At 40.8% G+C, this 17,672-nt stretch overlaps 1 long non-coding RNA gene across 1 annotated transcript in view; it reads left to right on the top strand.

Moving 5' to 3' along the window:
* The window catches only part of LOC120223074, a 69,162-nt gene that overhangs the window by 12,656 nt on the left and 38,834 nt on the right, over positions 1–17,672 (top strand). The window contains exon 2 of the long non-coding RNA XR_005526186.1: positions 7,851–7,873. This is a non-coding gene — a long non-coding RNA (uncharacterized LOC120223074). The remainder of the gene's footprint in view (positions 1–7,850; positions 7,874–17,672) is intronic.

The following is a 17,672-nucleotide window of genomic DNA, read 5'->3' as shown; positions in this document are numbered from 1 at the left end:
ATCTGACTTGGTGTCCTTTGCTATAAAGCATTGTTAGAATAGATAGTAAGATCTTAATTTTAATCATGTTTTCAGGCAACATTATAAAATCTGGGTTTGTTAAATTCCTAAGATCAGTAATACAAAAAATAGGCTAATCTAGTTCCTTCAAGTTCTCCCCAAATATATTTGGGATACCTTTGGAGGTGTGTCTCATGGTTGTATGACTTATTGTATTCACTTTCCCCCTGATTTTTATTCTTATAGGGCCCAGTGCTATAGTGAATACTAATGACCAATGAAATGAGTATTATGGGTATTATGAAATGGCTGAAAGTCCCCATTTGAAATGGGGATTAATATTTACTTCTCAGAGTCATTGTAACAATTAAAGGAGTAAAGCATTTCAAACAGGACCTGGTAAATGGTAAATATTATAGCTGTACTTCTTAAATAAAAAAAAATTAATCACTGTCAATATTTAGTTTACAAATTCATGGTTACTTTTTCCTACTATTCTCTCTGTAGGTTGGGTTTATGCAGAAAAATGACATTCCTCAGGTTACTATGTCTTTCTTGGTCTTAATGAGAAAAGGAAGGACCTGCCACCCTTGCATATTTTATTCTCTGTATTCATAAGCTACATAAGACAACACTCCTGAGTCCTCAAAGCCTTACACTTTTAGTGAGAGATCTTTTGGTTTTTATTTTCTCTTGATTTGACCCTCTCCTTCTGCCTACCTATCCTAGAAGTGAGGACGTTGTGCTTGGAAAGAAATAAACTAAATCACAGAAATTGGGTGACACTCAAATTTATAGCTCTCTTCCCAATGTATACGCTTCATGCCCCACCTTTCTCTTCCTGTAGGAAGGGTCATATGGCCTTGCTACTAGAACCTGTAGCTAGCCCCGGGTGCTGCAGAAAGCCTAGCTCTGCAGAATCCAGTGATGGGCACAATTTAGGGCCCTTCAATGGCTTCAGACCACAGCACTTTGTGTTCAAAGGAGGAGTCATCTTCCAGTGATGCCCTAGTCATCTGCACAGCCAAAGCTGCACAAATTTCTGATTTTCAGGGCAGTATCTCCCTCTGGGGGTAGGGGCCATTTCTATATTTGAGTGCCAGTTACTAAAGTTGGAAGGATCTTTAGCAAGGAAATTTAGTATAATCTCTATTTTTCTTTCAGCCCCCTCCTTGCCATACCTACCCCCCCAACACAATCAACAATGACCAAATACAAAAATAAAATTTCACTGTACTCATCAAAAATTGTTTGAAGAAGTGATGCTACTACTGAATAGTCTTATATAAAATATTAATCACTCAAGTGGTATCTACTTTCAGGGACTAAATACTTTTATAGTTTTTCTTTTTCTTTTTCTTCGGCTGAGAAAATAGGTTCTCTTTCTCTTTTTACATTCTTGGTAGAATTTCTCGGGAGATTATTCATGGCTTTCCTTAAAGTATTATATTTGATTACTACTTTAGACATCACCACAATGAAAAGATATATATGTACTACATAATAAAACAGTATTTATATATAACTGATTTTATATAACACAATGTGTCTATGTAATGCTTTTAAAGAAATGATATCTGTAACCTTGTGTACATGCACAGGTGTACTGTGTCAAAACCAGTCATCATCAACACAACTATGATGAAATGAGTGCCCACTAGGTATTTTATTTAATTGGGATACTCTCCCTATGAGACAGATAACAAAATTTCCCTTTCACAGATGAAGACGCTTCTTCAGCAAACTTAGTAACTTGCTCAAGGTCACACCATTGTATTAGTTAAGGACAGAGTGCAGATCCAGCCTCTGGTCTGTCAGGTCCCAAGTCCTTGCGCTTCCAACGCTTTCGCTCTCAACCCTGAAGAGATAAAAGGCTCTAAGACAGAAGATAGTCTTTACAAAGCACACTTAGGCTGAGTCTTCATAAAACCCAGAGGTTTTATGGGCTGAGTCTCTGCTTTATCCCCAGACAATTAAGGGGAAACTACTGTCAGATGATAGGAAGGATCAGTTGACAGTGATGCAATATAGCAGTTGATATCAGAGGGAGAAAGTATATATTTTCTAGTTCTTTTGGGATTAGAGATACGGATTTTTGTAGGGTTTGACAAAATGAAAGCATTTTCAAGAGGACTGGAAACCTGGGCCCATGATATTCTTTAAAAAAGTCTGTTGAGTTTCAACACTTTGAGTCATTTATACAGAAGCTCTCTGAGTGAGGTCAAGAATGCAGTTACAGACTCTAGGGCAGGATGCACCAAGGGTCCCAGCCATTGATGGAAAGACAATCATGCAGGTCTTGGCTAGGGAAGAAACTTTGCCACATTTAGGGCATTATGAAGATTGTTATGAGTAGTTATTGATGTGGGAAAGGAAATCAGGGTCTCCAAGATGTCTTAATGATATCAGAATAACACACAGTTCCAAAGTAAATATCAGGAGACTGCTCAGAAATCCTCTGGAATAGGTTTCTGAACAAAAATGGTCCCTGCACTTCTTGTCTCTGTCAGTCTATGGCATCTTTGGGACATTTTAATTTTGATTTCTACATAGGTCTTACATAGGAGACAGCAGACTAAATAATGTCCTTGATATTAGTGATGTATACATTCAATAACAAATGTAGCAGTGGTATTCATACTGTGTTTCTTCTGATTGATAATAAAATGTTATATTAAATAAATTCTTTTTTTTAACATTTATTTATTTTGAGAGAGAGAGACAGGCAGACAGAGAGTGAGCAGAGAAAGGACATAGAGAGAGGGAGACACAGAATCTGAAGCAGGCTCCAGGCTCGGAGCTATCAGCACAGAGCCTGATGCGGGGTTGAACCCCTGAGCGAGATCATGACCTGAGCCAAAGTTGGACACTCAACCGACTGAGTCACCCAGGTGCCCCATATTAAATGAATTCTTAATGAAGACAGTTTTGGGAGGGAGCTAATCTAAGATGGTCCAAACACATACATTTCTGAAGGCCTCACTGGATTACATTTTATCACTTTTATCACATTACTTTATCTTCTTTAAACCAAAATAATTCTAACTCAGCCCTTTCCTACAAGGCTAGCAGAAAACTCAATGTTCATAACTACTGGGATTCCCTGCAAGATCGTGCTAAGGTTCTCTTATCCCTTTATACAAAACAAAATGTTCAGGGTGGCCATTGTCTTTGTCCACACTGATTTCTTGACATAGCCAGAGCCTCTGTTGCTTTGTTGTTGTGCTATTCTTTGACATAGCCAGAACCTCTGTTGTGATGGTTTTGCCATGTGCCCACTTGGTTACGCTGAACTACATTTCCCAGAATTCCCTTTCCTCTGGGTTTCCTGTTAGCATGGGCTACTAAGGAGATTTTCTTGACAGTTGGAGGATGTAAGGAAGGCAGCAGCCATTTTGCAGTACACACTGTTGCTGACCTTTTGATTCATTTTACTGGCATGAAGCAGCAACTTGGCCAGCATTGTTCTCTCTTGCCCCTGACTGGATCTTCTTTCAGTTTCTCTGACTCCTAGTCAGCTGTGTGTGTGGCTAGGTCCTCAACAAAGGATGCTGACCTCTATAAATACTTTTGTTACCAAGGTCAGAGACAACAAGAACTGACGTGCATTAGCCTAGCCTCTTGGTGTTCCAGCTCACGCTTCTGGGATTCCAGCCTGTTTGTGACCTTCCTTCCTAATTGCCAGGCTGTTGGTTCAGAGTTCCAGCATTAGATGTGGAGACAACTTTGCTGAGGCTGCTTAGTAAATTCCCATGAGTGCTTAAGCCAGTTCCCTTCAGTAAGCCCATATATTTTCATCTCCTATTGTTTCTGCTTCTCTGTGTGAACCCCGACTAATACACTTCCACACTGCTCACTGAGGATACAAAAACCTTTGTCAATGTTGGAATCCCATGGTCTAGTTTGGGTGCTGCCTACATATATGCTTGCAGCCTCTCCTTACTGAGGCCTTGTCACTCTCCCTCCCAGAGACGTCCTGGGCAATTCAGCATAGCTCTCTACCATGGTAGGGTCATTTTTAGTTTATATGCCTTTGATTCATCATCTTCCTCTGGAGTATTTAATGACATTTCTTCAATGGATTTAGGCTTTCACAAAACATAGGGTTTGACTTCAGTCCATTTCTGCTTTCAAACCCAGTAAAAACTTAGTGAGGCAAGCCAGTACAATACTTTACCTTTTGAAATTGGAGAGCTTAGAGTAGGAGAAAAACTAAAGGAAAACAAACATAACACTTTAATAATGATCCAGCCATAGGAGGGCATAGCTGAAGATGTAATCGAGATATACTCCTTAGCCAGTGGATTTAAAAGCCAGCTGTTCCCTAACTCTATGCCTATCAAATCAGAAACTTCTAGGGTGGGGTACAGGGAATTTGTATTTTTAATTAGAATTCTCTCATGTGGTTCTTATGTACAGCTAAATTAAGAACTGTTGTCTTATGCCATCTTCTTTATATTGAATGTCAGTGTTCTGAGTGGAGCATTTGATGGTGGTGGATAGCAAATAGTAATAATCCTCCTATATAAGGATCTGGTGTGTAGGCTACTCCATATGGCTAACCATGCATTCGTGTTTTGAGCTAGAAGAGGCAGGGATAGGGTTGACATTCTATTATAAAGTTACGAAATTTTCTTATTTACCATTCTTATGTAATTGGTAGAAACCCCATCTGTGAGAGAACATGAGCAGGGTGATTATAGTCAAATAAAAACACATGTTTTGTGGTCAGGACTGAGACAGTCAAGTGTGGACACAGCTCACAGACTGGAGGATGAGCAGGTCAGAGAGAGGTGCACTCCACATTTGTCTCAGTGGAGTTGGGTTGAGGTGTCCTTCCAGCTGTGGGTCAGGCTGCCCTGAGCTTCCCTGGATAGATTCTAGAGGTGTGAGGAGTTCCAGTTCACTGAGGAAAGAAACAAAGGCAAAAGCGTAATGATGGTGGAAACTGTCCAGTAAGAAAACAAAGCCTGGTTGGAGCAATACTCTTTGCTATCTCCCAATGACAGTGATCTTGATGGACAGGAGAATGTGAGGGCTCTGTGCTCTGGGGGCCTTTCTTCTCTGGCATGAGAAACCTCTGTGAAGCCATGGATCAGGCAACTGGAGAGTTGCCATGGGAGGCTGCCTAGAAGAGGCTGCAGGGCACTGAAGACAGAGCACTTGATAAGGATAAAAAAGTTGAAGCTGACAGAAATATTAATACCCCCATCTTATACTAAAGCAGATTTGAAGAGGGAATATGACAAAGTCTTTACAAAGACAATAATTGAGGCTGTGAGCTGTTCTAAGGTAACTTGTATTCTGACAACTTTTCCCCAAACTTCTGATAAGCCAATGCCATTATCCAGCGACAAGAAAAAATTCCACAGGAGAGACTACGGCGAACACTGGAACCTCAGCAAGAAAGGATGCCTTCACAGTGGTTTGGAGAGAACTGCTTGCACAGAAGAGGTGGAACTCAAGAAACTAGTTTCCAAAGTTGATGGTGTCAGAATTTAGAAGGTTTCTGTGGCCATGAGCCAACTAGCGCAACAGAGGGACCCATTTATTAAATAGGTATAATAATAGCTTTGCCTGTGATTTGGGTAGGAATCTAATTTTGGGAAGCCAACTTACTAAATTCAATTTCTTGCCAAGAAAGTTTGTCTCAGAAGCAAATCCATTTTTTAGGGGCCTTACTAAAATACTATGGCAAATATAATTTGCAGTAGCCACCGTAGAGGCTGTATGTAAGGACAACTTTGATTACTTGTCACACTGCCTAAGCCACTAAGACTCATTCGGAATGTTCTCTGTGATGAAAGAGATGCCTTGAGAAAGAAGGCTTGTCCTATTCTAATGGCCTCCTGGTGGCTGAATCATAGCTTAGTTCATAGTCAGGGACTCTCTTTATAGCGGCGACTATCAATATAGTTGGTGAGGAGGTGAGAAGAAATCAAGAGCTTAATTCTACTGATAAGATCTATAATGGTGCCCCTGGAGCTTTTATATTAATTGTCAATTATTTCAGCTCTGTTGATTAAATAGCCAGTAGAATTGTCTCTGAAAATGTGGTACGAAGACAAAGGCTTTCCTCCTTCTACTGCAATGTTTACTGTATGCTGTTGTGCCCCCTTGATTTTCCTTGAATAACCAACAAGCCCAGCTATTCAGTGTGTTTGCAAGTTAATGCTGAGTGATCAGTACAAAGACTGGGAGGCAAATCAGGTACAGTTTTCTATGGGAGAGCAGCTCCGTTAATTCTTGAGGAAGTGCCAAGTCAACCCAATGCAGTAGTAACAACTTACAGAGTTAACAACAAGTTACACCTCAACGTTAACAGCACGTTGAGTTTTTAAATATGATGAATGATTCTTAACTGGGAATGTAGTGGTGAATGGCACTGAGACCTAGATTGAGATTGATAGTCAGTTTGCCTGGTGCTTAAAATATTGTGCAGTAATTCTAAACATTAGGAGAGTAGTTTCCTGCCAGCAGGGACTCTGCATGGGCATCTACCCAGACTCTGAGGGGTCTTTTGGGGATAAACAGGATTGAAGTTTTTCATTTCCAGGAAGAGCTCTTCTGTTGGGAAAGAACTGTAGCAAAAGTGAAATGACAATTCCTTTCCTGCTACAGGATACCCATTACAATTCAGAGCCTACATAGCTGGTTCTTATAGCACACAACAGAAGACCTTCCCAATTGTTTTGGTTCTATTTTTTTTCCCCGTAGTGAGAGTCTAATATTTGTGCTGGAAAAAAATGGTTTATGCCAAGTAGAGATGAATTTTTAGAAAACATCTCCCAGGCCTTTTAGAAACCCAAGCTGAAATCACTTTCTTTGCTGCAGATGATGTAGGTGATGTACAAGCCTGTTTGACCGGTTTTGTGCCTTGCCCAATGGCCCTGTTCTCTGTTTCTATCTGCAGCCAGGAAAACTTCTAATGCTTAATATTTGAATACTTGAAATCTGCACAGTAAAACTCTTCTAACGGACCAATACTGAAATGAGGTATAAACCAGCTAACGGTTTCTTAATCTCAGACCTGGAGATGAATACAAACTGTGCTTTTCTGAAGTGTGTTTGAAAAACCCCTGCCTCAACATTATGACTAATGGGATCAACTTTAAAAGTTGTTTCCTAGCTAAAAACCTATTCTAGTACAAGACGGGTGGGCGGGGGGAGGTACCAAGAGTTAGGGGAGAAGGTGTGATGGTGGCTTTCTAAAACGTGACCAAAATTGTGTTTTAGAATATGATATAGAAACCTGGACAGGGCTTTGAACAAACTTCTGTACGATGAAAAGGAGGCAAGAAGGGCCCAAAATAAGGCCTTCAAATTGTTGGTAAACATAGGGGGGAGAATTAAGATTCTTTTAAGATCCAAACAGAACTTGTCTCAGAAGTCTTTATCTGACACCATATTTTCTGCAAAAAAAAAGATACTGAATGTTCCTTTTTGAACTCTATCATATTCTTGCATATATTTTTGCAAAGATTGTTTCCCTCATCCTTGTGATGTTCTACTATTTTTGTTTGATTTGGTACCACAGATTAGATGTTAGTTTACCATGCTAATGTGTAAAGGGAAAAAATGATCTAAAGTAGGTGAACCTTAATGAACAAATGCATACTTTATTTAAGTTATGAAGTTTATTTAAGTAAAGTTGTTTGGTGTTTTTTGGCAGTTGTTAACATGAAGGAAATGAGTCCAGTTCTCATAAATATTAAAGAAAAACTGCTACTTATTCTCATTGTACAGAAGTAAACTTTAGAAAAAGAACTAGGGTGGGACCAGAGCCAGAAGAAGATGATTTACCAGCAAGGCATATTTGTTAATTTTTTGTTGTTTTTGTTTTTTAATAGTGACAAGAACTGTGCAGTACTAGGTAAGTTTGGACCATGCTGTCAATTTTACTTTAAAATGAGAATGTGATGCTTGGTATATTATCTTTTTGGATGAGACTTAAGTAATTCCTGGGGGGGAAAAATCTAGTTTCAGTTTCCATGACATTTACCAATTGTTCCAGGCACACATAAGGAACAGGCAGGGTCACAGTCCAAGTTTAGGTGAAGGTTGGAGTATTCTAGACTCAAAACACAGAGGTGTGGATCAGACTGTGATACCAGCTGGAGAAACTTCCTCAGCAGTGTCTGAACCGCTCCTGAATCTTCAAGTGACCCAGTATTTTTTTTTTTTTGAGTATTATATTGATTATTGAGTACTCTACATATTTATACATTCAATGTGTTTTAATCAATCCCAGTCATTCTTTTTGATGCTCAAAGTATCGAATAGGGCCCTTTGACAAAGGGGGCCCATTAGATTGGCTATTTATTTTTTACATGACCCATTAGTATCTGGGTGCTTCTGTGCTTTCCAGAACAATGCTCACCTTCTTTGCTCCCCATCCCAGACTTGGAATCAGTCAAATTTTGTTTAGAAGCATGGTTAGGATGGTATTTTGAAGCCAAATCTTGACACTGAGGGGACGTGATATGGTGTGTGCAGGGATATGGCATGAGCAATGACATGCTCGTCGAAATGTTAAACTCGGTCTACTGGAAATGTAGGGAGTAGAGGAACAAATTAAAAGACACGGTGATGAAGCCAGCAGACAAGTTCAGACTATGAGGCATCCTATCAGACACCTGGCTTGGTCTTATTAATAAGTCAATGTCATGAAAAATGTGGGGAAGATGGTTACAGATTTGAAGAGACTTAAAAGACATAGCAAAAGCCATATGGGGTCATTATTTTAAAACTGTTTTGAAAAAATAATCTATAAAATAATTCCAGAAATTATTAGGGAAATTTTAATGTAGATTCATTATGAGCTATTAGGTAACTAATTTTTTGAGGTGTGACAATGATATTCTCATTTAGCTAAGTATAGTCTGGTGATACGGGCTGAAGTGTTTAAGGGTCCACCTAATGATGTCTGTAGTTTATTTTAAATGATTTGACAATAAAAATCAAAATAAAATCGTATATAACTATACAAGTATATATGATGTGCATAAGCAGCAGATGGGGCAAACGCAATTTGTGAAGAATTATTGTATCTAGGTGATGGGTCTTTACTGTACTTCTCCTTTTCTATATGTTTTAAGTTTATTATTATTATTATAATAAAAGGAAGTTTTATAAAGGTGGAAGCAGAACTCCCTGACTTTGGGACACAGGAAACTTCTTGCTCCTGAGGTCTTTATGCTAATGTTCCTTTCTACATTTCCTGCCCGAGGGGTGATACAGCTGTCTGTCCAGCTCCCAAGTCAAGAGTCTTAAAGCTCTCCTTATCCCCTCTTTCTCCTTCAGCCTTTTCCATTCAACAAGCATGCTTTTCCAATGGTATCTTCTAGATAGGTCATGAGTCTGCCCCTATCTTTGTCCACTATCTCAGAGACCCCAACAGCAGACTCTGACCTCCTTCTTCCAAAGTCATGTTCCTTGCACCCATTCAGCCTCCAGAGCAATCTTTCTACAGTGTGATTCCCATCACCCTGCTTCTCTGTGACTCCCCATTGCTTAGAGGATAAAGTCCAAGCCCCTAGCATGGTGTGCAATGCTGCATGACCTGCACTGCCTTTCTTCCCCCGGTAACGCTGAGCTCTACTCGTATTGTCTTCCATGTGATGCTCTTTGCCTCTTTTTCCTGGGGCTGACTCCTCATGGGCATCCTGGAATCCCCAAATTCAGGAGTTCTCCTTCCCCAGCGCAGTTCCTCAGCCACATGTCTGCCTTACTGGACTGCAAGTCCCTCATAATAGCATATGCACATCACTGTTGCTGCATTAGCTCATACTTGAGTGAGGCAACAGATTGTAGTGATTGGAGCCAAAGTACCTGAGTTTGAATACCAGCTCTGTTCCCCACTCACTCCTTGTGCAACCTTGGGCAAGTTGTTTAATCTTTCTCTGCTTGTGATTCTCAAATATGGAGTCAGGATAATAATAATAATAGAACCTACCTCACAAAGTGTTGAGGATGAAGCGAGTGTTTGGAATAGTGCCAGGCACATTATAAGCACTCAATAAGTGTTAACTATTAATACTGTCTGAGCTGTGTTCCTATTTTCCCACTAAATGAGATCCTTGAAATGAGGGGTGGTATTTATAGATATTACCATGTGCCAGGCACTGTGTTAAGTGCTTGTATTCCATTTAATCTTCACAAATGAGGTAAGTGCCAATTCTCCCTGCATCCCTCTTGCCTCCCACTTTCCCTCTCTCCCACTTCCCTTCTTCCTTTTCTCCCTTTGCCTTTCCCTCTTTCCACAAATATTTTACTTCCAAGCCTATGCTATTACCCCTGTTTTTACAGATGAGGAAACAGAGGTATAGCACAGATAAGCAGTTTGTCCATATGCACATCGTCAGTTCAGTGGAAGCCCCTAGGTTGGTGTTCCTAATGCCTACCTCTGAAGTTGGTGGGGTCCACACTGTACTGTGCATTCTTTTTTGGACAGAGAGCAAGTAACATTTGACTGCCATTTTAGTGCTCACTAAGTGTTTGTGAAATGAATGAATCAATGAATGAATGTGAGTAAATTAAGTTAAAATGAGAGAAAGAGGGACATGTGGGTGTTGGTATGATGAACTCAGGTTTCGATGTGGGCATAAAATGCTCTGAACATCCAGGCAAATAGCATCCAGGAGGGTATCTTTGGGAAATACAGCTCAGTGTCGAGCTGTGGGGATGCCGAGTGAACAGAGGGGACCCTTGAGGACTTACGCACCAGTTCTTTCAAAGTCAGTCTTGCATTTTGCTTAGAATTCACATCAAGATGAATGATCTGGTCCCAAATCCTCATTTTCTTTCTTTCTGCAAATCATCAGAATTTTTTGGCTCCCCTCTTCTCCATAATTCCTCAAAGATTACTCAGTTTCCAGGATTATGTGTACAATTTTCCTCATGTTTTTAGCTCTTCTAGCAGGGATTTAAAATAATTAGCTGCTAGGAGTTATCTTACTACTTCTATAGTTAGATGTCTTCTTTCTACATTCTTGGGATGTTTTCAGTTTGAAAGTTATTCTCCTTGATGGTACTGCCTGGGGAAAGGCCAATTTCCCTTCTGGTAGTGTCCCTTCATCAGAGAAGCTTTCCTTGGTTGTCCTATGTGCATTAGCCCTCCAATTCCCATCACTGCCATGTTATCTTAGGTTATGGCCTTAATGGCATTTATTATCTTTGAAATTATCTTCAGCCAGATACATCACATATTTCAGTCTCTCTAATGAAAGTAAACTCTCTGAGGGCAGAACCTGGCATACTGCATTCACTACTGGTGTGTGTGTTACAAGTGTCCAAAGAATTCTTGTTGAATGAAAGATATGTAGATATAGGTGGGATGGGAAAAAAGGAAAACACAGAAAAGGGTAAATGTAGGCAAAAGCTCTGATGTGCCTCCAACGTGCTGTACTTCTTGCCACCAAAACACTTTCTTTTGGTGTTTTATTTTCTATTTTAATTTTTTATTCTATTATTACATTGTTTTCTATGCTGTTCCGTCTCCACTGCTGGCCCATGGGCTCTGGGAGCTTGGTAATGCTCACCAAACTTTCCATTCATTTCCTTCCTTCCTTCCTTCCTTCCTTCCTTCCTTCCTTCCTTCCTTCCTTCCTTCCATTCACTAAGATTTGAGTAAGGCTATAGGCTGGAAGCTGGAGGTCCCAGTGTGGTTGAAAATGGGAAGAGAGACCAGCTATTGCCTCTTTTGACATCATAATTTTGCCTGTGGCTAAGCCAGCAGCATCTAAGAAATATTTCCTTTCTCTTGTTGCCCAGGGAGGCTTTATTTAAGAAGCTTTTAGCTATAGGGGAATAATGTGCTCCCTGTAACCTGACCTCAGTTCTGAGGAAACCATAATCAACCTGCGTATAGGCTGAGAGGATTAAGAATTTTTAATTTACTTAACCACTTTCAAAAAATATTGCACTGGAGGGGCGCCTGGGTGGCTTAGTCGGTTAAGCGTCCGACTTTCGCTTAGGTCATAATCTCGCGGTTCGTGGGTTCGGGCCCCGCGTCGGGCTCTGTGCTGACTGCCAGCTCAGAGCCTGGAGCCTGTTTCAGTCTGTGACTCCCTCTCTCTCTGACCCTCCCCTGCTCACGCTGTCTCTCTCTCCTGGAAATAAATAAAACATTAAAAAAAAATTTTTTTTAAAAATATTGCACTGGATCATGCTACGTATTTTAAATGAGGCTAGTAGTTTAGTTCACATTTCTTTGCATTCTAAGTGGAGTAATTTGATTCAAAGTTATATATTCAAACTGAATATAGATTATAGTTCACATTCAATTACGACAACATAGTATCCATTTTTCATGCTTGTTGGTAACATATATTTTATTTAAAAGTTGTTTTTGTTTAAAATATTAGTTTGTTTTATTTTTATTTATTTATTTATTTTGGCTTAAAAAGACCTGCCATGCTCAGGATATGTGAAATATGAGGAAAAGTTTTTGCTTCTCCCATAAGAACAACTTTTAGTATAAAGCAGTACTCTCACCTACTAACCAGATTCAAGAAGAAAAAGTGGTTACTTCAAAGATGACATTCACGCATGTTATTTAGGAAATTATGCCTGAAGTGTCAATCAAGAATAACATGTAATTTCTGAAGTTCTTTTAAAAGCTTATCTTATATATTTACCATCACCTCCATCTTCTCCACATGGATCTCTATAATCCTCACTTCCACCATGACCTTCAGTACCCTCATAAACTCTCCTTCTGCCACACCTTTCCCTCTTTCTTGCAAATTCCATCCCTTCCCATCACTCTCCTCCCCACTTCCCTTGCTCCTAAACCACCTCTTTTCCTTCTCACCACCTTCCCCAGGGGCACCACCACTATCCAGCATGTGGGCATGTCCTCAGGTGGTGAGTCAGAGCCACTCAGCCTTCCTCCCCAGTCAGGCACGCTTCTTACCAACTCTTTGTTAATGGTGTGTGAAATCCCCTGGCTAGTGCCACTACAGGTCCTAGTGATCATCCCAAGGGGCACACAGGTGGGAAGGCAGAACTGTTGTCCTCGTTGGCAAACCTCAGGCTGGTAAAGTATTTCCATGCCTTTGCTGTAGTCCAAATGACTGGACTGTTACATCTAATAGTTTCGTTAATATCTGTAAAGGATGTTCATTTTCATTAAACAAAAGAGAATCATTGGTTTCTTCCTTTAGTTTCACCTAGTTTCAGAAACCTGAAACCTAGTTTCAGATTTATATAAAAACTTTTTTTTCCAATTGTTTTTCCAAATAGCATTTCTGGACTTTTGAGAGATAACTCTTTGCTATCGATTCCTCATGGTTTAGCATGAGAGGAATATCAGAAATGAGTGATCCAGATTTGCTAAAGGCATCACTGAAGGCTGAAATACTTTTTGCTTCGTTATTTTTATGTTATTGAATACTTTCTTATTCCACCACCTTCAAGGGTTAAGGCTTCGCTCTTAAAAACAATAGACATTTGAAATATCACTTTTAAAGAATGGTCTTTAACATCTTCTGCTATAAGATGCAAATGTGGACATATGATTTCTTTTTACAAGCCACTTGAGCTTGAGCTTGGAGCTTTCTGTATCATCTCCTCCAGTTAAACTTGATTCTATCACCTCACATAACAGGTTTATTTGGGATGTGTGTTTTAACATTCAGGGGACAGCCCCCCTCTGCTGCTCTGACAAGTGCTCCTTCTTTGACAGTAGCTCCTTACCTGTACCTAGTATGTCCAACATGGCCCTGTGTATCATAGGTTTAGCACTGATCTCTACCATGTTGCAGGGAGATGTTTCTCAGGATGAAAGATATGGTATGGGCAGCTCAGGAAAGCAGTTCCATTACTAAATAAGGATTCACTTGAGCCACCATAAACATTCTCACAACCCTCTACCAGTGCACAAAGCTGCGATTCAAGTTGAACTGAGGTTTCTGATATTCTTTTCCTGGGTATTGCCCTTATGGTAGTGTGAGACAGATCTATTCCAATCCATCTGAGGCCTGAGTCAGAGTCAAAAACTGGAAAATTTCAAAGTAAGAAATTAATGACCATTAGATTTCCATAATGAGGATTTGCAGAAGGCTTATCAAGTGATGAACGTAAGTGTTTCAAAATGGACCGTGAGCATGAAGTAACTAGCAAAAATAAATCAGAACACATCCCATTTCTAACTAAGAGAATGAAAACTAACAACTTCAATGTCAAGTCTAAGCATCCAAAATCTTCCACATGTGCAGGTACATTTCTCTTTCTTAAAAAATGATATCCATGTCATGACATCCCAAAGAGATGACGGTACTCTCCACAGTATGTTCTTCCCTACCCATGTCCATTGATTAAACTAAGTCAGGGACTTCCAAAGATCTTCTAGAATATAGCCTCGTCCTGTTATTCCACTGACAAATCTTTTCCATAGTTCCTCATTGCCTACTGGATAAAATCCAAGATTCTTCTCCCGACGGGCCCAGGCTTTCACCACCTGCCCCTGATCTGCTCTGACCCCAGGATATTATTACATGGCCTAGAATCTGGGTTCTTCTGGGTCATGCTGACTTCCTCAACCTGGCGTCTATTCCTTTTGGAATGCCACTCCCTGCTTCCTCTCCCCCTTTGACCTTACAATTCTTCGCTATTCAACATAGCGATCCTTCAAGAGAAAACTTCTTGGCTCCCACTGCCAAGTTATGCACCTTTTCCATTACAACCTAGCATTTATCATGGCATTGTCCTATCAACTCTCTTGTCTGTATACATGGGGAGGCTGCAAGTCCTATGAGGGCATAGACTGAGTTTTAAATCATTATACTCCAGTATCTGGCATGAAAATATTTGTTGAATGGATAACCCATTAGATGATATATAGGAGAGGCATGCTGGGTTCAATACCTCTTGAGAGGCTCTTGAGAATGAAAAGGTGGTGGCTATGAATAGGTGAGGCTATGGGACAAAGTGAATACAGATCTGGTTGATACAAATTCCCATCCTAGTGAGGCTAATTATAGCACAACAGGAAAATAAGATGCAGACAAGTCACCACCCTGGTATTAAAGTAAGACTTAGTGGACCAATGGATATCCCAGAATGCACTGTACAAAAATCAAATACCATGTTTAGGGAGGTGAAGTGATCAGAAATGGCATGGAGCTGAACTCACAGCTTGGGGGTCTCCTGTCTCTACATCTGAGTAGGACTGGAGGAGACCAGCAGGGAGGATGGAAATCTTGGAGACATTTCCAAATACATATCTCAGAGGAGAATTGTATGGAGGAGAGTTTCATTAATCCATTTTGTTTCCATTGGTGAGCAAAAAACCAAGGTGGTTGGGCATACTTCAAGTGGCCAATGCAGTAGGATAAAAAGGGAACAGAAATTTATACAGATCTAGAAACCAGTATAAGGTTAGCACTGAGTGCTATCCAACTCCTAAGTAGAGGAATGGACATGGAGAATGTCTGAAAACAATCCAAAGTGTAGATCTATCCTGTTTGGGGTCCACTATGAGGAAATGGCACATTGTATCCCTGGAAAAAATCTCAGGCTACTTAGACAATTTGTATGGTGGCCATAGTTCCCTAAAGTGTTTAAGAGACCCTTGGGAGATTACAGCATCTGAAGCTCAAAAGGAGATGGTCAAACAGTGAAAGTCTCACAGGAACAGCAGGGCTGGGGTCTGCCCAGGAGGCTGGAGTTACCCCCCACATAGTTCTTGCCATTCTACAGTCACTGTCAGACTAATTTATTTGTTCTTATCAAAATCAGGGGAGCAGTAGGAGAAAAACAAAATCCCATCTTGGTTGGCAGTTCAGTAAGGCAGTCTGTGACAACCCTGGGCTCATCTAGAAACCATAGGAGAGAGAGGAAATGTAGAAACATTGTAACTCAGAGCCTTTGACTCTAAAGTTGCCAGTTTACCAGACTCCTCTGGGAATCTGACCCAACTGGCCACTCCTCTTGAAACCCTCCATTCATTTCCCGGAACCTATTCTCTCTTGGCTCACTTCCCAGCCTTCTGGCTGTTCATGGCCAGAGCTCACTATGGACCTTTCTGACCCTGCCCAATGGTCCATCCTCCCTATTCTCTGTCTCTGGGCCCATTTTCTCTTTTCACTGTATGCCTGGCCTCTGGGCAATCTCACACAGAGCATGACTTCAGGTACCAGCTGTATGTTGGTGACCCCCAAATACTTGTTATTTCTAGATCTCTGTGGACACTTCCTGACTAGCAGAACTAGCCCACCAAATGTTTCACAGGCACTTCAAGTTTAGCATCTTCCTTATTTCCTCTCACCACCAAAACTGCTGTCCTCTCAGTCCTTGCCTTCCCTGGTAAAACTAGCAAATGCCCGTCTCATGCACATAATTGTCCAAAGGAGCTGGCTACAAGCTACCCTGGATCCTGCACCCTCCTTCACCCTCTTAGCCAAGCATCAAATACCAAGTTCTCTTGCTTTTTACCTCCAAAATCTCCTTGAAATCCATCCCTTCTTCTCAACCTTGCCACTTCTGTCTCCTGGACTGGTAAATGTCAAGCTACCCTTCTGGCTTCCTACCTCTAACATCACACTTCTGCTCTATCTGCATTGTCACCTTTGTGAATTTTCTAAAGTGAAATTAATCTTAATGGGTGGCTTTCTAGCTTAAGTGCCGTGTTCCTCTGCTATAACCTCACATGCAGTACCACATCTCCTTGCATGTGGACTGCCAGGACTAGAACTTCTGGCTGCCTCCCCACTTTTTGCTTTCTAGAATACTCTTGGCAATACTACTTTTCTTGTAGTCTCCGACAGAATGTGATAGAGTCTACACTAGGCCACTGCGAACTTGAACGTGAGCAAATGTGACAATTCTTTCAAATGTAGAATTTGCCAGCTTTGGTGGTACAGTGGTGAGCATAGCTGTCTTCCAATTGTGGAGTTGAACTTTGTTCTTGAGCATGGATAACTCATTCTTTCCCATTTTGGCATTCAATCGAATCCATGGATTTTTTCATATATACTTAAATGTTATTTTCTCAACCAGTGTCAAGTTCAGGTCTTTCCAGGGTGAGGTAAATGTTCTGTTTCCTAGGGTTTCTTTTCTCTTCACTTTCACCTGCCTTTCTTTTTGCAGGTGATATTAAGTGACTGAGCAGAATGGGACTAATGTACTTTCTGGCATTAGGAAAGGGGTATCTTATTCCCAGTGAGCATGGCTGGCTGTCCCTGCAATTTCTATTGAACATGTCAGTGGTCAGGGTGTCAGATGGCTGATCCTGGGATCCATCAGGTTACGGCTGTCTTGACACCTGCTGATGACCTTACCATTGTCTTCTATAACTTCCTCTCCAGACCCAGGCCCCTTTTGGTCACTCTTCTCTCTCAGAATTTCAAAATGTCCTTGAAAATCTGGGAACGTTAGTTGACTTTCTCCTAACCCCGCGAGGAAGCGGCGGGTCTACGAGGTTCCTCAGCTTGGCTGTAGCTGTGGCTTAGCCACCGTCTTACCACAGTATGGGCAGTGCCATACCAAACATGGGATACACCCTCAGAATAATCAGCCCTCAACAAATTGTGCTTATGTTCTATAGGTTTACAAACATTTCACTTGAAGAGACATCTTCAGTGGTGATAACACAGGCTCAATGCTTCCCACACTATTTTGCAATCCTTTTAGGATGCATGTGTATCTAAATGGCCAGACATCTCAGAAAT

The sequence above is a fragment of the Hyaena hyaena genome, unplaced genomic scaffold, assembly GCF_003009895.1.
Source record: "Hyaena hyaena isolate Hyena2069 unplaced genomic scaffold, ASM300989v1 scaffold_944, whole genome shotgun sequence".
Classification (NCBI taxonomy): Eukaryota; Metazoa; Chordata; class Mammalia; order Carnivora; family Hyaenidae; genus Hyaena; species Hyaena hyaena.
This window is presented reverse-complemented; position numbering and strand designations above follow the sequence as displayed.